The sequence below is a fragment of the Quercus lobata genome, chromosome 9 (genome assembly GCF_001633185.2).
Source record: "Quercus lobata isolate SW786 chromosome 9, ValleyOak3.0 Primary Assembly, whole genome shotgun sequence".
NCBI lineage: Eukaryota > Viridiplantae > Streptophyta > Magnoliopsida > Fagales > Fagaceae > Quercus > Quercus lobata.
Window position 1 is genome coordinate 11,602,793 of NC_044912.1, and position 22,679 is coordinate 11,625,471.

General features: G+C 33.1%; 1 pseudogene; it reads left to right on the top strand.

Moving 5' to 3' along the window:
* The first annotated feature begins 3,452 nt into the window (after positions 1-3,452).
* LOC115959351 lies at positions 3,453-5,425 on the top strand (annotated as a pseudogene).
* The last annotated feature ends 17,254 nt before the right edge of the window (positions 5,426-22,679 follow it).

A 22,679-nucleotide genomic window follows, 5' to 3' on the forward strand; every position in this document is an offset into this window, starting at 1 on the left:
TTGGATGGTTTTGTTTGCCACAAATTGTCCACCAAATCATGCTAAAAGTGTGAAGAAGGAAAAATTTCAGAACCATGAATATTATTCCATAAATTTACAAAATTTCATTTTTCACTTATCAATCTTTTGCAATTCCTTCTTAGGCAAGAGATATATCATTGAAAAGCCTGAGCTCTTGCTGAGAAGAAAATATACGCAGCCTAAGATTCTTGTGCTGGTTGCTTAGTCTTCCTGTCATTCCATAAAACTGCTGCTAAACATGGTTTTTCTGTGCTTCATTGAAGTTCAGTTCCGCTGAGTTTCTTAAGGAAGCCCCCATCACTTTGCACCTGATATTGACCCCCACAATTGGATGTAATCTTTGTGTATCAGGGTGATCACTTGTAGTGTCTGCTGAACTTCCAGTGAAAACAATTCCACCAAATGTATTGATTCTCTGAATAGCTAAATAATGGTGGCTGGTAAAATAAGTGAAAAGAACATTTGAATTCATACCCTTTATTATTTTTATTGCTAAGAAAATGTATAACATTTAACAGATTAAAAGATGCAGCTCAGATTTTCAAACATTTTGATCGCTGATATTGACTTTCAACTGACACATCTATTTGGCTGAACTTTTTTTTTTTTTTTTTTTTTTTTTTTTTTTTTTTTTTTTTTTTTTGTTTTTTGTTTTTTGTTGTTGTTGTTGTTGTTGTTGTTGTTGTGATTTTTGATTATTTGGTTTGATCACTTTGCATATAAGAATGTGGACAACTGTAATTTGGGTTATTGTTAGATATTTAACTTTTTATCATGGAAAAATTATAGATTTATGCTTAGTTGAATGATAGAAATCCTCAAAGATAGGTCTGAATATATTGTAGTGTGTCACTAATAGGGCTTTTGTAATTTGTAGATGCTGAAAACTGTGAAGACTTGATTTAGTATGAAAGTAACATTGTTGATAGGTGATTATGAGAAAGATTCTGATTTTCAAATATAATAGTGCAGACAAGCCAATTGATAGAAGCAAGAACCTTATCATATGAAAATACAATTATTTTTTGTTGATATATTTAACCAAATAACTAACCTTTGAATATGTTTCTTGGAATTTCAACTTCTTCTAGTCTCCCTGGAGTGTTTGATCGTTAACAGAAATGGCAGATGACTAGCTACCAAATAAATCCACTGCCCACATTTAGTGATGCAATATGACAGCTTTATCTGAAGAAATCTGTAAGAACAAAAGTGAAGAGATAACAGGTAGGAGTTTTCTTTAATGATATTTATATGGCAAATACCAAGCTACTTTGGTGTAAGCTAGTATTGTGTGTATGTGGAGAAGTAGTCTAGCAATATTCCTAGCCAGCACTTTTTTTTTCTTAGAAAAGTAAACCTCAAAAAGATTACCTTGAAAATGACTCTAATAAGTACAAACAGGTTCTAAAGAAAGAGGTTTTTCTGTTATCATGCTAGCTTTAGAAACAACAATGTGTAAGTTTTAAATTCCAGAGTAAGAACAAAATGAAGATAAAACTTACATTATATTTGCAAGAGTGATTCTAAAGGTATTGTGATCACATAAGCAATTGATGACCATTTCAACTCCACACAACCAAAGAATAAGAAGAAGCTGCTATGCAAAGAACCATACAAGAGTGATATTGGTTCGGCTCATCTTGGAGCTTTGGATGTGAAAGTAGAAGACGAGCCGTAACAGTATCACACCTTGTCTACTTCCTCACGAAGGAGTAGTTTTTAGAACTTTCTTCTCCATACTTGGAAAGGTGGAGCCTCCTTCCTATATATAGGGCTGAAAACTGAAAAGGGTTTGTGTGGATGATGGTTAATGACATGCATATAAGGCATATGGATTGTGGAGCAATTACAATGATCAAGATTTAGGAATACCACTAGCAATCCTTTTTTATATATAAAATCGCATAATGGAAGATCAATATTCTTTAGTTAGGGCACAAAGTCTAGTATGATATATAGCATGCCACATAATTTTGCAAAATTCCAGGTACCTAATGGTTATTGAATCTTCAAGCTCAACATAACAATGCACCTACTGTGGTTAATGAATCATTGATTAGATTTTTTCAAACTAATTATTTCATTGTATTTTGATTTTGTACGTAAAAATGTTACAACTTATGAGAGGTCAAGAATTGCAATCTTTTGATAGTAATTATTGACCTAAGCCTATAGTATAAGGGGGTGGATTTCAATCCATCATGAATGTAGATATATGGTGTTAAGGTTCAATTATTTTGAAAAAAGAAAAATGATTTATTTATTTATTATTATTATTATATATATTTTTTTTACGGTAATTCATTTATAAATCTCTAAATTTTTCAGTAGCCTTAGAATATCTAGTGGCCTAATTGTAATGTATAATCAAATGGGAGCTGAAATCCTATAATTTGAGAGAGAGAGAAAATTAATTGCTTGTAAGATCTTGAAAAAGAACATGCATATATTTGGAATCTAATTGGTTGACCAAATCTAAATGAGATTGCAAGGAAATGAGAGTTCGATGTATGGGACATATTCTTATTTCCTGAAAACATAATTGGGAGATGTGGACTAGCTGCCATGCATTTCCAGATTTAACTATGGTAGCCTACTTGAGAGTTCAACCAAAAGTGGTTAATAAACTTGTACTTTTTATCTCATTTGTATGGCCATTTCTTGTAAAATTGGTTCAATGTTTTTTTTTTCAAAATTATTTTAACTTGAATGTGTTGTATGATTGTATCTTTGTGCTAATATTTCATTTGCTCAGTTCCATGCATTTTAGACCCTTGATTAAATAAAATGGAAAGAGGGTGGACTGTGCCACTCCTCCACATGTAGGTACTTTATTTTGGTGAAACCATATGTAGAATGTATATACTAGTAGGGCGGGGGTGGTGGGAATAATAGTTTTTACTTGGTGGGAATTCAACCTAATCAAGTCTATTAATACTTTTTTGAAATTTATTGTAGTCCATTGCCATTAGGAACAGATCTTTTCAATGAAATTGGTAAAGAATTTACATCCTCACTAATTATTGTTGCACACTCTAGAGTTATACACTATTGTACACACTACAGATGAAAACACGATTTTAGCTATAATTGTGAAATGGTGTACACAAAGTGTGTAATTATCTCCGTTAAACCTTCTCTCTCACTCGAGTCTTGAGGTACATAGTTTAACGGGTCTAATAGACTAAGCCATTTTAACTGTTGGGAACTTGGGACTGATGGTAGCCTAGTAGTATAGGCCAAGGTTATGAAATCCATTGAGGATGATAGACCATGGAAGTTAGACACTGGCCATATATCAAACTCTTTTTTTTTTTTTTTTTTTTGGAGAAACGCCATATATCAAACCCGTGATCTAATATCTAAATCAAGTAATCCGACTTTACTGTCCCAAACCTCAATTTCCAAACTCTAGTCTTCAACCATTCATGAAATCAGTCACTCCTCTTTCCTGCCATTTTTCTACTGCCAGGCAACTGTAAAATCTAGTCTCCTCAACCCCAAAGCCTGAGTTCACCCAGAAAAGCACAGCTCTCACTGAAGAAATGTGTGGTGAAATATTGGACCAATACCCAGACATCAAAATCTTGAAGAAACTCCATTCTAAGATCATTGTTGATCAACCCCTACACTCAAACCCTTCCCTTGGCATGAAACTCACGAGGGCTTATGCTGCTCGTGGAGAACCCAGTATAACACACAACATATATGATGAAATTCCTGAGAAGAACATTGTTTTCCTTAATGTCATGATCAGAAGCTGTGTAAACAACCATATGTAATATGATGCTCTTCTGGTTTCAAAACCATGGCTTGCCAGGGATTTGAGCCTGATAATTATACACATCCTTGTGTGTTGAAAGCGTGTTCCAGATTGTATAATTTGAATGTTGGGATGAAAATTCAGGGTGCTGTTGTTGAATTTGGGCTTGATTTGAATTTTTTTATGGGGAATGGTCTAGTTGCAATGTATGGGAAATGTGGTTGTTTAATGGAGGTTCGGCGAGTTATTGATGAGATGCTGAGCAGAGATGTTGTTTCCTGGAATTCAAGGTTGCTGGGTATGTGCAAAATGCAAGGTTTGATGATTCATTATAGGTTTGTAAAGAGATGGAGGCATTGAGGTTAAAACCAGATGCTGGTACAATAGCTAGCCTCTTGCCGGCTGTAACTAACACTTCATCTAACAATGTTTCATATGTTAAAGAGATTTTCATGAAGTTGCCAAAGAAGAGTGTTGTTTCATGGAATGTGATGACGGCAGTGTATGTTAATAATTCAATGAATAGTGAAGCGGTTAATTTAAGAGAATGGTGAAGCGGTTAATTTATATTTACAGATGGAAAAAATATAGGATAGAACCTGATGCAGTCACTATTGCTAGTGTTCTTCCAGCTTGTGGGGATCCTTTGGCTCTATCTCTAGGAAGGCAGATGCATGAATATGTTGAGATGAAGAAACTTCGACCAAATTTGTTATTGGAGAATTCCTTGGTTGACATGTATGCTAAGTGTGGAAGTTTACAAGATGCAAGGGAAGTATTTGACCGGACGAAGTTCCATGATGTTGTATCACGGACCTCAATGATCTCTGCATTTGGTCTTAATGGACAAGGTCGTGATGCTGTGGTACTTTTTCTAAAAATGCGAGACTTGAAACAGTCCAGATTCGATTGCCATTGTTTCAGTTATCTCTGGTTGCAGCCATGCAGGACTATTGGAGAAGGGACAATATTACTTCAAATTGATGACTGAGGAGTATAGGATAATTCCAAGGATTGAACACTATGCTTGTGTGGTAGATTTCTTGAGACGTTCTGGACAAGTAGATGAGATGAGGCCTATAGTTTTATCAAGCAGATGCCAGTAGGGCCTGACGAGAGAGTTTGGGTTGCTCTGCTGAGTGCTCAAACCAGAATATTGGGCTTCTAGGTTTCTAGCTGCTGATCACTTTTTCAATTGGCTTCGAAGCAGTCAGGTTATTATGTCTTGTTATCCAACATATATGCAATGTTGTGCTGAATGATTGGATTCACACCTTTCTTGCTGGTGACCAATCGCATCCACATTCTGAGAAGATATATGAAGAGCTAGATGTATTGGTGGAGAAGATGAAAGAGTTAGGTTATGTTCCCGAGACTGGTTCTGCTCTACATGATGTGGAGGAGGATAAGGAATTCCATCTGGCAGTTCACAGTGAAAAGCTGTCTTTTGTCTTTGCTCTTCTGAACACTAAGCCAGGGACATGAATTAGAATTTCCAAGAATCTCCATGTTTGTGGGGATTTCCATATTGCAGCCAAGCTCATCTCTAAGATAGTTGAACTTGAAATAATTATCAGGGATGCTAATTGTTTCCACCATTTCAAGAATGGTCTGTGCTCATTTGGTGATTCTTGGTGAGCCTTCTTTTTGAAGTACTGCTCACTTGCACTATTTCTTGGAGCTTCTTTTTGCCTTTTGGTTGAAAGATGTGGGTTGAAAACAATAGAAACCTTTACTGCAGCTGCCACCCTTATGAGATCGTGGATTTATTTTTTTATTTTTTATTTTTCTGACTGCAGCTGCCACCCTTGACCTTTACATGATCATCATTCCTCATTCTCCTAATGATATAACGCATGCAATTTGCATTGGCAAAAGCCCTATATATTTCCCAGATTTTTGAATTCCTGTATGGATATGTGATGATAAAAATATGTAGATTGAGATTTTGGTGATTCTAACTTTTTAGGGATACTGTATGAGCAGTGGCAGATATCAGTTCATTTTTCCCAGATTTTTGTTAGTTATTGTAGACCTGTTCAAGTGATTATGTAGATTGTTGTAAGGATGATTCTAACTTAAGGCTACTGTGGCAATGGTAGATGTGGAAGTCATAAAAATGTGCGTGAGACTTGCATGACTGCAATTGGGACAAGTCCAAGTCAAATACCAAATTTGGGTTAGAAAGAAAATTTATGAGAATGGATAGGTTATTTTGGGGTTTGTCAACCTGTATATATGTGCTCTGCTGAAAAGTTACCTATGAAGGGAAAGGCTAGTCCACCCACGCCTGCCATTTGCAAAAAAAGTTGCATCTATACCTGATACTAAGTAATTTTCATAAGTTATTGACAAGTTGGTCAAAGCTCTGATACCTATCCTCCGTACCAGTAAAAATTTTCAATTCCTAGAATTTTGTTTAGTTGCAAATTTTTATTATTATAATCTCATTTTCCTAGTTGATTCTAGCTGATTCTCTCATCAATGTCCACCTAAAGTTTCAGAGCATATCACGCATAGTTCAAATTATACTTTGTTATAAAAAAGCTACTGCACAAACATGAGTGATTACACCCTTCATATTGTCTTTGATAGTTTTGTTTGCCACAAATTGTCCACCAAATCATGCAGACAAACTTTCAGAACCATGGATATTATTCCATCCATTTATGAATTTTGCATTTTTCATTTATCAATCTTTTGCAATTCCTTCTTTTAGGAAACAGATATATCATTGAAAAGCCTGAGCTCATGCTGACAAGAAAAAACATGTAGCCTAAGATTCTTGTGCTGGTTGCTTAGTCCTCCTGTTGCTCCATAAAACTGCTGCTACACATGGTTTTTCTTTGCTTCATTGAAGTTCAGTCCTGCTGACTGGCTTAAGGAAGCCTCCCCATCTCTTCGCACCTGATATTGACTCCCACAATTGAATGTAATCTTTATTTATCAAGTTGATTACTTGTGGTGTCCAATGACCTTCCAGTGAAAACAACTTCACTGAACATATTGAATATCTGTATAGCTAAATAATGGTGGCCGGGAAAATGTGAGAAAAGAACATTTGAATTCATACTTTCATAGTCATACCCTTTATTATATTTTTTGCTAAGAAAATGTAAAACAATTAACAGACTAAAAATCAGCAGCTTGGATTTCCAAAAATTTTGATTGCTGATTAAAACATCTATTTTTTGACGTTTAAAACATCTATTTGGCTTAACTTTTTTTTTTTTTTTGGGGGGGGGGGGGGGTGGGGGGAGAAGCAAACTTGTATAATCATAATTTACATGAATAAAGGTGAACTGTGATTCGGCTTTATTGTTAGATATTTGATGACTTTTTATCATGGAAAGAAAAAGAATTGTAGATTTTTGCTTAGTTGAATAATAGCAACCCTCAGAGATGCCTGAATATATTGCACTGTTTGAGTAATTCAGGTTTTGTAATTTTTAGATGAAGGCTTCATTTAGTAAGAAAGTAACATTGTTAATAGGTGATTATGAGAAAGATTCATTTTTTTTCAAATAGAATAGTGTAGACGTGCAATCAATAGAAGCAAGAAGTCAATAACCTTATCATATTGAAAATACAATTATTTTATGATGATATTTAACGAAGTAACTAACCTTTGAATGTGTTTCTTGGAATTTCAACCTCTTCTAGTCTCCTTGGAGTTTTGGATTGATTACAGAAATGGCAAATGACTCGGCTGGCTACCTAAGAAATTCACTGCCCGCCCACCTTTAGTGATGCAATATGACAGCTTTATCTGAAGAAATTTGTAAGCACAAAAGTGAAGAGATAACAGGTAGGAGTTTTCTTTAAAGATATTGATAAGGCAAATACCAAGCTGCTTCGGTGTATGCTAGTATTCTGTGTGTGGAGAAATAGTCTAGCAATATATAACTAGCCAGCACTTTTTTTTCTTAGAAAAGTAAACCTCAAAAAGATTACCTTGAAAATGACTCTTTAAAGTACAAAGATGGTCTAAATAATTGAGCTTTTTCTGTTATCATTCTAGCAATAGAAACAAGCATGCGTAAGTTCAAATTATAGAGTAAGAACAAACTGAAGATAAAATGTACGGAAACTTTGCAAGAGAGATTCTCAAGGTATTATGATCACTTAAGCAGCTGATGACGGCTTCAATCCCACTCAACCAAAGAAGAAGAAGAAGCATACAGGTGTGATATTGGTTCGGCTCATCTCGGAGCTTTGGATGTGAAAGTAGAAGACGAGCCGTACCCCAATATCTCACATTGTCTACTTCCTCAGGAATGAGTAGTTTTTAGAACTTTCTCCTCCGTACTTGGAAAGTTGGAACTTACTTTCTATTTATAGGGATGAAAACTGAAAAGGGTTTGTGTGGATGGGTCCTATGCTATATGACATGCATATACTAAGCATACGGATTGTGGAGCATCCATGATCAAGATTTAGGAACCCATGTGCATGTGCACATAGGCTTCTTCAAATTGCCTTTATTTTTTTTTTCTTCTCCCCCTAGGCAGTAAAGTTGCCCCTTTTTTTTTTTTTTTTCAGGGTTTGGGCATGATAGTTGTTTTTTCAAAAAAAGAAAAAACTAGATGTGATTTTTTTTTTTGGTACATGATTTTTTTTAAAAAAAAATTTGAGTGATTGCTCTTTTTTTTATGTGATTATTTGTCACTTTTTTGTTTTAATTGGGCTTCATTTTTTAATAAAGGTATATGAGTGAATTTATTTAATCTCATTTTTTTTTCTATCCCTCAATTTTTCCACTTTCAACCAAACAAAAAAGAGAGAAAATAAATTTTTTTCTATCCTCTCACTTTTCCTGATGCTTAGTCTTTGCGTAATTTAACGATTGGTTGCACTTGCAAACAAGTCCAAAGTCTAACTTAATTTTTTGATGATGGGGCCACGGTTACTATTTGGCTCTTCCATTGTCGTTGGCGCTGTCATTAGGGATGGCAATTTTTGCCCGATCTGCGGGTACCCGGCCCGGCCCGACCCTAATGGGCCGGGTTTTACCCGGTCCGATTAGAAATAGGGTCGAGTATGGGTTTCCAAAAAAAAATCCGAAGCGGGTCCGGGTCGGGTCCGGGTTTTATTTAAAAACCCCGAGACCCGACCCGAAACCCGGCCCGAAACCCGATCCGTGTAAAAACCCGGAACCTAAAATTACAAAACTACCCCCTATATATATATACCTTAATCTAACCCTAACTTTCTTCACTCTTTCACTCTTCAGCAGCCTCCCTCCCTACTCAGTTCGACAGTCCCTCTCTCTCATTTCAGCTCTGACACTCCATCACCCTCACTCCCACACCACACTCCGACACTCCCTCACGCCGCCGTCCCTCAGTCCGACCCTCACAACCCTCACTCCCACACTCCGTCCCTCAGCGTCTCTGGTACCCTCCATCCCTCAGTCCCTCAGTCCGACCCTCACAAGCCTCCCTCTACTCCTGGTTACGGCAGCCGTTCGCGTCTCTGGTACCGTCGGCGTCTCTGGAACCGATCCGAACGTCGTTGCCTGCTTCAAGATCGCCGATCAGGACGGGAGTGATCTTGGACTTTCGGTTTCATCACCTACTCCAACCGCAATCACTGAGGATCTTGGACTTGAAGCAATCACCTGCAAGAAGGTTCGTCCTTCCACACAACAATGCCGCTCTATTTCCTTTCTTTCTATTCAAATTCTTTTTTTTTTTTTCGTCTTCTATTTTGCTTCGAATTGTGTTTGCATTTTGTAATTTCCATAGTGTGTTTGTTGTGTATGATATTGATATGATCAGCCCTACGTTTCAACAATCTTGTTCTATTTGTTTGAAGCAATGAATTACTTAGGGTTTTATGATGGACATTGCAATTGAATATTTTGTTGCTTTGGATTAACTTGTGATTTTTGATTTAGTAAAGCAAATGTTGAATTATCCAAAAAAATAGAATCAAATATTTAGTTTGTGGTTTTGGTGCCTTTGGATCAGAACTGATGTGTCATTCTTATTATTATGTTTTGGAGAGGTTGCGGCAGTTGGTGTTGATTATTGCTTTGTTTATGCAAATTGCGTGTATTTGATTTCATGGATTTGTAATAGTTGAGCTTGCTCTGTTTTTTGTGGCTGTTATAGTGATGCTTTAGATTGCATTGAAACTTTTGATACCATGCTACTTGAATTACCATTGGGTGAACATTTCTTTCCCCAAGTTGCTGAGAAACTTGGTAAGTATGGAAAGTTAGAACTTGCAACTGGACAAGAGAAACTGTGGTGCTTTGGGTAGACAATTGGATTATCGTGTGGTGACCAAGGTTGCATCAGTTTGGGTGGTTTTAGTCTGGTACAAATCAAGGTTTCAACAAAGTTTATTTTCAAATTAACTTTGTTAACTTGCATTTCTTGTGAAACTAAGTGTGAAATATGGTAGTGAAATATTGTTTTTTGTGTTTGTTGGGAATGTAGAGCCTAAAATTGTGTTTTTATATTTGCTAGTTACAATTTGATGAGATTTATTACATTTTTTAATTCATTGTTGTTGTAGGTTCTTTAATTATACCTGGAGATAGTACATTTCAGTCCATTCTTAATGATGGGGAGCCAAATGAAGATGATGGGGGTTGTGCCACAATTGATGGGAGTTGCATCACAATTGATGAAGATTAAATATTTTGTATTAATTTAGTAGTTTTATTAATTTCTTGGACTTGTTGAATTAATTTGTTGGTTTGTAATTATTCTAAACTTGTGGCCTTGTGGGATTTATTTTGTAGCTTTTTAATTTCTTGAACTCGTTGGACTTTTGATACTTATTTCTTAAACTTGTTGGATTTATTTTATTTTTATGTTTAGCTAGTGATTATGATTATGATATTAGTTATAGTTTATTGGTTTATTGATTTATAATTAACAGGTGATTTATTGATTTATTATTAGTAGCCTATGATTTGGCATTTGAGCCATGTTATTTATTGGCATTTGGGTCATATTATTTAGGCTTGAATTGCATTAGAATATGCAGGCTTAATGTAGGCAAAAATAAATTTAGGCTTATTTTATTTTTTTATTTTTGGATTGGGCCCAAAAATGCAAGCTTAATGTAGGCAAAAATAAATTTGGGCTTATTTTTTTTTTTTATTTGATTGGGCCCAAAAATGCAGGCTTAATGTAGGCAAAAATAAATTTGGGCTTAATTTTTTTTTTTTTTTGCATGGGCCACAAATTGGGCCCAATCTCTAAACGGGCCCGGCTGGGGCGGGTCCGGGCCCCGGAAAAAACCCGGTACCCTAAACGGGCCGGGTCCGGATTACGGGTCTTGCCCCGCGGGTCGGGTCCGGGTATGAAAAAACCCGGCCCGAACCCGACCCGTTGCCATTCCTAGCTGTCATCTCAGTCCCTTTGTAAGTAATATACTACATTCTTCTGTATAATTCAATTATAATCAATTCTTATTCTTCTTTTTCTATTAAGGCGGATACTGTTGCTCTCTTTGATGCCTAGCACCACCTACCAATAATCTTTTGGCTTTGCTCTCTGACTTCTTTTAGTGGACATTTCTGAATTGATTCTCTACTGATCACCAGCTGACCTAAGACAAATAGAGGTGTTGCCATGGATATGTTGGTTGGTTTCTCTACGCAACAGGTGCGTTGATCTAGTACCCTTATGAAATGAATTATGTCCAAATTACTAATTGATTTGAACCATGAAATGAATTCATTTTAAACAGAGATGGTCAATTTCTGTTAGAAGTATATATGGTCTAAGAAGTAATAAACGAGTTTATTGATAGTTCACAAATAACATATATAAGTTGTGAAATACTATTTGATAGTTCACAGATTACCAATATATTTGGTTTTTGAATTATACAAAACTATGATGCTCTTGCGGCCTGCTTTTGCTTTCATTCCCCTTTATACTTTTCCATGCCGGAGGGGTACAATGAACAATTTTCATTGCACTTTGTAATAGAAGGGACAGGGAGCTCGGTGCAATATGGAATAAGCTTGCCAACCTTTATGCACCCTTCATGGGCACTAACAAGAAAATTTTACAGCTTATGTGAGCATCAGAAAAGATGATTTTATAGTAGTCCTTAATTAACCAAAGTTGTCTTGCTATCATCTTTCATTTCTACATTTCTTTAAAACCAAACTTGTTTTAAGTTTTAAAAAACCACATATAAAAAAGCAAAATAGCTATAACATGCAGTAGAGTGAAATTTGCAAGAGGGCCTACCGAACTACCATGATCAAACACAAGCTGCTGCGAATGGGACTTCAATAGGAGACATAAGGAAGAGCTAAGCAAAGAAGCATACAAGAGTGATATTGGTTCCGGCTCATCTCTTAGCTCTTGATGGTATGCTAGATGTAGAAGATAAGCCGAACAAACATCACGCCATGTCTACTTCTCCGGAAATTGCTATTATACTATGCTTCTGTACTACTTTCTCTCCATGTTGGAAGTGTTGGAACCTGACCCCTATAAATAGACATAACGGTTTGTGACATTGCGTTGAGTTGTATATGACTCATCTTATTAAAAAAAAAAAAAAAAAAAAAAGAGTAATCATAAGGAAACAGCATATACTATATGAGCATATAGAAGATTTATTATGACAAAGATATATTGGGGAATCCCACAATAGCAATCCCTCTCATTGTTTATAAAACCAGCATAATAGAGGATTCTTGCATAAATGCATGTCATCACCAATGTCGTAAAACTAAAGCAAACCAGTTTTATTCAACTTTTAATTAAGTCCAACAAATCGAATGCACCTGATATGATTAATAGGCCTTATTGAATAGTATATTTCATAGACCATTAAATTGCTATAAAGTTCTTAGCAAAGATGCATATATTTTGGAATCTTACTGATTGACCAAATCTAATTAAGTTTTGATATTCCAGTTTCTAGCAAGATCTCAGCAAAGATGCAGATTAATTTATAAATATATAAATTACTAGTAACTTCTTTGCAAAAATGCATATATTTTTTAAATCATACCGAGGGACCAAATCTATTAATTAGAGATCTTCCCATTTCTGGCAACATCATTGTAAAGATGCAGGTGTGTTCAATGTATGGAACATATTCTAATTACCTAACAAAGTTGAGGAGGGGCTATTAATATTAATATATTAGTGGTAGAGACGAGTGATGCATATGGCATATATTACAGCCCAACAATCGAGTTAATTCATAGATTATAGAAATTGTACAATTGTTTTTTTGATGAAAAAGTATGCTTAAAAACATTCAATAGAAAAGGGACTATTATTCAAATGCTTTTGTGCGGTCTCATTAATTAGTCTTCTCCTTCTTGCTGTTAAGACTTAAGATCTTTTTTTTAATAACATTTCTATACTCTTTACGTACATAACCTAGATCATAGTTATGGCTGAGGTGTGTTTATGAATGATATGAAATTTCTATCTTAAGCTGTTACTACCTAGTATTTTGCTCCATGCCATGCATGATAAAGATACTTTTAGAATAGCTTTTACTATGAATTATATGAAAATTTTGTGAAAAAAGGAAATAAGGATACTTTTGGAGAAATTGATGATTTATGATAATATCAAATTCTCCTACATGTCGCGAAAGAGTGTTGAAAATAGATAGGACTGTAATTTCATTAGATTTTATGATTACCCTTTTAGTGAATATTTACAAAGAACAATTAGAGAGAGAGGAACTCTTTCAAAGTTTTGAAAGGAATGAAGATTAAAGAGCAAATAATCAATTTTAAGGGTTCATCAAGCAATTGATTCCCTGATGTGAGAACAAAGAGAATTCATTCTTGATATATTATATCTCTAAAAATACCTAGCTTGGACTTTTAAATTTAGGGGGCCTAACTTTGGGCTTTCAAATTTAGGGAGTTAATGTTAAGTATTCAGTTGTTTTAAATCAATTTGTTTGTTTGTTTAAACCCCTTAAAGCGGATTGTTTAACTTAATATATTAGTTAAGTGATTACTTAGGTTAATTATGAGATCTAGGTTAAATAAGGACAAATCACATCATGCATAACAGCGGAAAATAAAGAATACAACGATATGATGACTCAGGAAAAACAATGAAACCAACAATTTCAAGGTAAAAACCTAGGAAAGATTTGACCTAACTATTCTCAAGGTAAAACAAATTTACTATAGAGAATCGAAGTTTTTACAATCAAATTTAACTCTATATCTGATGCTACCTCTAGTAGTAACTTATTGATATGATCACGTGCAAGTTCCGAATTCATGGACTCATTCTCTCTTAGATTTGCAGAATACAAACTCCCACATTTGTGACTTTGAGATTTTACTCAAAGGTTTAGCAACACAAACTCTCCAGTTTGTAACTCTAAGACCACCCTTAAAGGTTTAAATCATTAGCTATGTATGATCTTGTAGCAGCTACTTCAGATCTAACGATTCTAAGAATGATTTCCGGTAGAGACTTTGATAGGAGAAGGTACAACACCTTTTAGATCTCCACAAGAGCACCTCCAAAGTCTCTTTAAAACGTGTCTTAGGATTTCCTTTAAATACTATGTGAAATAAATCTAAAACCCTAATCACTTAATGGGCTTAACAGGCTGATGGGCTTAATTAAAATTCTGTAGACCCAAGTTTCGATCGGTTGAACATGTTCTCTCGATCAGTCAAACTTGGCAAGTTTCCGAATTCATCTTTCTGCAGCTTCCTTTTCCTTATATTCTGACTAGCAACATTTTGAGTATTGTCTAATAAATCCTATAGACTCTAAGATTTATACCTAGACAAGTTTGTGCTCACAGTTTGCCAGTTGTTCTAAACTTTTAGAACCTAACACAATTTAATGTTTATGCTTCTATTCTATGTTACGGTGGATACTGGAGATTAATGGTAGATTATTGATTATAGAGTATCAATAAACTTGTTTTTCAGGATGTTTAGTGAGCAAATCGATCAAAAGCATGATCTTAGTGTTTGGGTTTCAAAAACAGAGAATGGGTAAATTGAATTTTTTATCTCTTAAATATGGGAGTTTTTGAGTTTGGTCTCTTGGAATTTCAAAAAAGGAATACTTTAGTCCCTTCATCCTTTTTCTATTTACATAACTAATAGAATGTATAGACGTCCCATTCTGTAGGAACCAAACCAAACCAATCACATAAGATCAAAATCGAAGTAAATATTAATTTCAAGATGAAATTATATTTGTTTTTGAAATTTCATGCAAGAACCAAAAATACAATTAATTATATAAAAAATCACGTATGTATTTTTTATTTTTAAAGTGGGGAGTTGGTTTGGTTTGTGAAAGGGAAGTAACACAAAAAGAAATTAAAAAAAGAAGGGAAAAAATTGTAAAAAAATTAGGGTTTCTATAAAAGCCCAATAGCATAGGGGAGAGTATGCCCAACTTCCCATCAAATCTAGTCGTGTGGAACGTACTTCTTCTTCTTTTTCTTTTCTTTTTTTTTTTCTTTTTCTTTTTTTTTGAGAACAAAAAAAAGGAGACTCGTATGTGGCAGTCATTGTCTCACACCCCACGGTACAGTTGGGTAAGTACATGGATACTACCAGCTCGAACTGGAGCTCGGAAACTCTGAACCCACACACACCCCAAGCTCTATTAGTTTGTGGGACTTCCAGAAATTGCAATTACAGTCCTCATGAGAACTCGAACCTAGGATGTGATGAAGTCTCAACAGTCACCTACCAGTTGTACCACACCCATTGGTGGTGTCTGGAACGTACTTCAGGCAGCAAAAGTTGACCTATATTATGTATGTCCTAAAAAGTTATAAACTTTGAGAGAATACTTGACCGAGGTACTCATACTAGCTATAATGAAATTTTAAGGATGGTTTCATTGTAGTTCCATATATAGATAAAATATATTTTTGCACTCACTTTGGAGGTATCTTAATTTTTCTTTTGGGGTATCTCATATCAAAATTAATTTAATAATTGATATTGAAAATTAATTAACAATTAATATTAGTGGGTGATTTGTCAAGAACTTTAGTATTTCCAGCAGAGACATCTGAGATTCAAATTCCCACTCTCCTCCCTCTCTGTTATAACTATCAAATTATAAAATTAAAAAAAAAAAAAGGTATTATTAACTCGAAGTAATAGAAACTTAAGTAAAATGCAATTTAAATTTATTTTCACGCTAAGAATATGTTGGAAAAACACCAAGTTGTATTCTATTTGAAAAAAACCTTACAAAAATGACGATATCTTCGTTAAAATGTTCTTATTTGTTAGGTTTTAAAGTCATTTAGTAATCTTTTTTTGTGCCAAAATACTATCTAAGATTGACATGAAGCAATTTTGGTGTTTAAATAGGTTATAAATACAATTTACTTAAAAATTTGTTATTTTTAACCTAAAGAGAATTAATAAAAATTCAAATTGCAATCTTTTGAAACAATAAGATTGAGATTGATGAAACTTGAAAATTCAAGATTTATTGAAAATTGGTGTCAAATCCTAGGATGTTTTATGTAATTATTCCTACTTTATTTGTTATAGGCTTGATTTGACTAATCTCGGTATTTGACTTAATGTGCGTTTGGGTTGAGCTAAATTTTTTAGCTTATTTTCATTTTCAGTTTATTTTTGCTACTATTCGTGAGTCTCATTACACTTTTTAGTACTATTCATGGACCTTACTACAGTATTCAGCTAATTTTTACTTTTATCTACAATACTTCCAGTAAAAAGTTTTCAGTTTCTGCTAAATAAGTTGTTCCCAAACGAACACTTAACATAGACTTTAAATCACTAGATTATTGTTTTAGCCAATGGGTTATTGGTAGGACCATAGGTTCAATTGAAAATTAAACAAAAAATAAGAATATTTATAAAAATAAAAATGGAAAAAATTGATATATCAATTTTGAAAAAGTACAAAAAAATTATATGAAATATTCACAATAAAATATATAAGCATATAATTGACATATTAAATAATTAATAATATTAATTAATTATTGAGCTCTCTTTATAAAAGGTAAACATAAAATGAACTTCACATTATTTTTTATAAGAGTTTTTCGTAATCAATCATTAAATGTATGAAATAAATGCGTTCAAATAAATAATACATGAGATAAGTCATAAAGTGAATTTGATTTAGTAAGGAAATAAATTAATAGATACTATTTTAATCACTGTGCATCTTTAGCATAATGGTTACTCTACAAATACAAAGTTCTTGCGAGAGATAATGATTAGATCGAGTTCAAAGATTATTAGAAAGAAACTTTATATACATATAAAAAAATATGTATAATTCCTCAGAAGAAACTTCCGATATTGTTAAAGTTGGTGAAGTATTCATAATTCATCGACTTGATGGTAACTCGAGCTAGAGGAAATCACAGAGCTCCTCGCACATCTAAACTAAAATATGTTCTGTTGATTTGCATGTAGCTCGATCTGCACCTGAAAGACCTTTCGAGTCATAGTTCACAAGGTGGGTCCACCAGCTACTATTTTGCACTTAGCTTTTTCACTACCGTTTATGCTGTCATTTCAATCCCTTTGTTTGGTGATAAAACAATACTAATCTTATATATGTACTGATCTATTAAAATGATTTGGTTTCTCAAAAAAAAAATCTATTAAAATGATTCTTCATTTCTTTTTTTTATTTTTTATATTTTATATTTAAGACAGATTCTTTCACACTCTTTGACGCCAAGTATCACTTGTCAATTCTTCATTTCTGAATTTTTAGAGTGAACCTTTCTGAATTAATTCTTTATTTACTAGCTAGCTACCAAAATTCTTGGAGATTGACCTTGGATATGCTGGCTAGTTTCTCGAATAGAATTTATCCTTATGTTAGCATAAGAATCATCGTCAGAATTGATATGGTCAACTTACTTGCATTGATAATGATGTATGCTACCATGCCATAACTATGGTTCCGCAAAGTAATAAAATGAGCATACTGAGTCAACTGTTTTGCATGCACTGTGATACCCAACACAATTTATTCCTTTCGTTATTCTTTGTTTTGCATATCTAACTTTGGATTACAACATAGTTCCCAGATTATCAGGATATTTCATTTACTACAACTGTTGAACAAAAGAACCCAAAAGTATGGAACTTGCCCACTGGCTGCCCCTTTTGTGTATTCTTCTTCTTCCTTTTCTTCACTCATCTCCTGGTGTACTTTAACTTTAAGATGCATGAGAAAAATGGCAGTGGCAAAACAGTTTCAGGTTTCAGCTTTTTTTTTTTAGAGAATAATTTCAGGCTTCAGCTATAATTTCTCTGACAACTACTAGATCTTCATTCATAAATTTCTGGCACATACTCTGGAACAATTTTTGGCATCTACCATTCATAACAGAAGTCTCACAAGATTAACTTATATATATATATAGTGAACAATAGAAATCTCACAAAATGCTTCTTATATCTACAATATTACTTTTCCTTTGATTGGCCACTGCATCCTTTGTTCCAGATCAACCTGAAACTTAGCACGCAGCCACACATAACACAACACACACTCATTCAATACACAATCAAATTAGGGCATCACATTTTGTGTTTACAAAAAATTGGGATATAATTTTATTCACAATAAAAAAAGAGTTCAATCATTATGCCTACATTAATTCTCACTCTTTAATTATGTGCGCAGTCTGCATAAGGAAAACTACATTTATGTAAGCACAAAAAAGACGGCATAATAGCAGTAATTACCAAAGTATTTATCTACAGATTTTGGCTTGAGGTGGTACTTTGGATTAATAACCATATGATGATAACAGCTGCCATTCTCATTTCTGTCAAGCAGTAGGGGACTAGAAAGTAGAAACCAAGATGGAGATATATTATATTATGAGAAATGATATGTCTACAATATTTTTACAACAAATCCTAAATGGCAAGTTGTTACTAGTTGTTATTGTTGGGGCAAAAAAGTAATCTTTGCATTAGTTTGAAATTTGAACCAATAACAACTAACCACCTGTGATTTATTGTAAAAATGTTATAAAAATGTTGTAGACGTAACATCTCTCTTATATTATATACGTTCAACAACACTTTTATCTATTTTTTATAGATAAAAAGGTGTATATTAAAACTTTCCACGTGGTTTGCTCCCATTAATGATATAACATCGACGTAGATGTAATTTCTAGGGCATGGTAGAGACTCGATTCAAAGATTTCTTTTATACTGTCATATAGCTAGGTTAATTTACTAGTTAGTACTAATCAATTACCATGACTACTAATTAATTAGAGCATTAATGACCAAAAACTTTGAAGGGGGATAATAAGTGGGAATTTGCTACTAATTAGGGTGTGCGGTAGTAGTAGTTTTTGGTTATTTTTTTTTTTCCTTTCAAAAAAAGTAACCAAAAACTAATACTACCGCAAACTCTTGGTGTGATGGTCACTCCACAAGTATAAGTGCTTGTGGGGTGTGGGGGGTAAGAGTCGAGATTCAAGTTTCCAGAAAGGAGTTTCACACACATATATACTTAAATTAAACTAAAGTAGAATTCTATCTTGTATATATATATATATATATAAACCAAAAACTACTAATTAGTGTACTAATTTGCTACTTTTGATCGTAAATAATAAGTATGAAAAAAATCATAATGCCTGTTTGTACAAGATGAGTATATAAGGTTTTTTGGCTATGATTTTACTGCTCTACATTTCCTTAAAAGCAAGCACCAAAATTTTTCAAAGCCACAATATAGGAGCATATGAAAATAAACAAAGAGAAAGAAATTTGCAAGAGAGAGACACTTTGAGTTACCGTGATCAAGCATAAGCTGCTGCTGATGGTTCAGGCTATATATGCAAAGAAGCATACAAGAGTGATATTGGTTCAGGCCCATCTTAGAGCTTTCGATGTGACCGTGAAGATGAGCCCGATCAATATCACGCCATGTCTACTTCCTTGTAAATTACTTCTTAGAACTTTCTCTTGGTTTTGAGAGAGCTGGAGTCTGCCCTCTATATATAGGACGACTACTAACATACCGTTCATCATAGTCGTTGAACTGTGAAAAGTGCTCTTGTTACAAAAGGACTAATAATAAAGAAGCAGCATATACTAGGGACATTTAGTCATAATCAATATCTAAGAATCCCACTAGGTCGGTCTCATGTTTATCAATGGCCAAGCTAAGATAGAGTTCATCTTGGAAAAGCCCAACTAAATCTCTCTCGATCATATATTATACTTACCAAGAGTCTTGTAACTTAAGACATTATCTACTCTCCTTTATTAGAAATACTATAGTTCCAATCTCTCTCTTATTGTTTTACCTATTGAATTATTAAAAAAAAAATATGATTATTTTTCTCATTCTTCGTCTATGTCATGTAGCACACTTGAAGCACATTAAATTAAAGTAGTTGTTCTAGGTGAAGCTCTATTGCTAAAAAAAAAAAAAAAAAATACTCTGATTAAAATTCTACCACTAAGAGTTCTAAAACTTTAAAAGAAGTTTCAATATTTATTTAATATTATTTTATAATCTATTATATTTTTTTTTTAATAATAAAAGTTGGGTCTTACACACAGTACTAGCACTATATGGTTCATGTAAGGATTACAAGTTGTACATCTTCATTTCGCCATTTGACTCATTATAAGTGTATCGAAATTATTAACATAGTTTACTTTAAGTGAAACTTCATAACTATAGTTCATTTTATATGTGTGTATGTATATAATTAAATTTTAATTATATTATTATATAATTAAATTTTAATTATGTTATTTAAATACTTTCATTAATCTACATACGATAGAAACACATTAAATTTACAATGTGTAAGACACATTTTTAATCCACTAGGTGTAAATATGGTGTATAGTTTTTATTTTAAATTACTTAATTTTTGATAATAGAATTTTCATTGAAGTAAATTTTTAATTTTTTTCAAACTTAGGTAATAGAGTTTTACGTAGAGTAAATTATTAGTAATAGATTCCTAATAATTAATATGAGGATAGAGTCTTGTCACGAAGAGAATATAGCCATTAAACTCAACCATGATTTCTATTTATTGTATAGTATATTATATAATAACTATTTGTAGGACAATACCCTGTGCTCTTTTTGAAAATATGTGAAGATAAGCCTAAATAATATGGGGTAAAAAAGAGATTTCTATTAATGATGGTATGTTTCACCTTTTCTATTTTTAATGTTGAAAAATTTTAGGTAAAAATTAGTCAATAACTTACATATATGAGTTTTATAAAATAATTCTTCTACTTTATTATTAATATTTTTTAAATATAAAATTATAAGTATGATAGTTATTAATGGGAATCTGTTGTGATAATTATTATTGTATATTTTTAGACCCTTTAAAATACAACCAAAATAACCTAGGTAATTAGCCAAGTGATTACTTAGCCAAATTATCAAGTCTAGGTTAACACAAATATCATATTATTGTAAAGTACGGAAAATAAAGAACACAACAATATGATAACCCAGGAAAACCAAACCGGTAAAAAATCTGAGGAGGATTTAACCTAAATATCCTCAAGGTAAAACTGAATTCACTATGAAAGAATTGAAATTTACACAATAGAGACTTAGACCATTAACATCCTATTGCTACCTCGAGTAGGAAACTTACTACCACAACCACGTGACAGTTCCGAGTCCACAGACTACTTCTTTCTTGAATTCCCAGCAAGTACAAGCACACCCGCTTGTGTATCTTTAAGCTCTTAATGCAGCAACTGAATCGATCACCAAGTTCTTGACATAATCTTGAAACTTGGAAACCCTAAGTATGTGTGAAGGTAAACACCTCTTGATCTCACAAAAGATTCACACACACAGTATAAGGAGCATCTTCAAAACATGGCTAGGGTTTTTCCTTTTATACTTAAGACAAAACATAAAACTTACACGTCAAACAGGCTTGGACTGAGTTGGAAATTTCTGCAGAAAAACAATCTGCACGACTTTTGATCGATCGAGTTTAATTCTCGATCGATCGAGCCAGACAAAATTGCACAATAAATTATGCAATAACTCAATTCCAACTTTACATAAAAAACAAATACTTTGAGCAAGTCTAAACAAGACTAAAATATTTTGATCATGGTTTGCCAAACATTACAAATTGAAGTTATAATACATTTAAACCTAAAGTCTTAGAACCCAACAATTATAATTCTTAATAAACATTTATTATAATTTTATTTATATATTAATTATATATGATTCCATTTAAAAAGAAAATGAATTGACATGAATATAGGATGTACAAATATAGGAGGTTTTATAGAAATCCTAATAAATTTTAATTCAATTAAAAAAAAATATATATATATATATATATTTCAATAAAGATGTGAAAAATTGTGAAGTCTCAGTTTTATGTGGCAAAATAATAAGAGGTCAAGCCAAAGTCAAAATGTTTTGATTTTATATATGTTATAGATGTAAATCGTCAATAAATATATGAGATAATAACCTCCTCAAATTCTTGTTTCAATAGTTTTGTGCTAAAATTATTTGAAAATAGCTTTAAAGTTTCCTAATAATAATTTTTATATAAAAAAAGGATATTAGTAGTTATTTATGAAAAGGGATTAAATATTTATTTGGGGATGCATTAAATCCTTATGCATCGTCTCCCTATAGTTTACGTGTGGCTTGGCCATTGATGTTTATTTAAAAAATGAACAAGGATTAAATCTTTGATTAGGGCACGTATATTAGTATATATATAGCATGCTACATGCATGGTCATGATTTTTACTTTTTATTTTTTAGATACTATATAATTTCTTCTTTTAGTCTTGACAAATTATATTTGTAGTCGAAATTGTTGCACTCGGTGAAAAGATGTTGGAAATGGCGTATTATCAATCAATTAATTAATTGATAGT